The sequence below is a fragment of the Eriocheir sinensis genome, unplaced genomic scaffold (genome assembly GCF_024679095.1).
Source record: "Eriocheir sinensis breed Jianghai 21 unplaced genomic scaffold, ASM2467909v1 Scaffold641, whole genome shotgun sequence".
Classification (NCBI taxonomy): domain Eukaryota; kingdom Metazoa; phylum Arthropoda; class Malacostraca; order Decapoda; family Varunidae; genus Eriocheir; species Eriocheir sinensis.
The window spans coordinates 257,501-258,266 of NW_026111989.1; positions in this window are offsets into that span (position 1 = coordinate 257,501).

The window sequence follows — 766 nt, forward strand, 5'->3', positions numbered from 1 at the left end:
ACTAAAATATATTTGACAGACTTTCCTAGGGAGTTCGAGACATTTCAGGGAGTGGTTCCATGACCCCTGGTGGTAGTATAGACCTCCATCTGTACTGTGAACCTAAAAGCATATATTTGAGAGGCTTTCGCAGGAGTTTAGGCACTTCAGGAGGTTTGGCCCCAGTGGTGGTTGACCCTTTCTCACCAGAACCTAGAACACACACCATGGACTAGGCTTTCATACGAGTTCAGAAGGGCATTTCCAGGGAGTTTGTAGCCCCAGTGGTAGTTGACCTTTTCTCTGGCACAGAACCCCCCAACACAGACAGGGAGCCAGTTAACCTCATTTTGACCTCTGGAACTTGTCAACATGGGAGAAACCTCATCCCTGACAGACACTGTGATAGTCCCATTGATGTTTCAGGAACCCTCGTGTCCCTTGACCTGCTGGGGATCAGCGGAGCTGTGGAAGAGCGTGTCATGGGGTCGGCAGACTGATGTTGACATCAGGGCAATGGGCATCACCTGTGTCATGTGCACCTGTACCAGGAAGGGTGGTGATGTGTGTGTTTCACTTGCTGGGGGTGAGAAGGGTGACAAGAGTGAAGGGTGAAGGTATGTGTTTGTCACTTGCTATAGGGGGGTGAGGAAGGGTGAGCAAGTGAAGAATTGGTGATGTGGGGTGAGAGGGTGACAAGAGTGAAGGGTGAGTGATGTGGGGGTGAGGAAGGGTGACAGAGTGAAGGGGTGAGAGATATGTGTTTGTCCTTGCTATATAGTGCAGC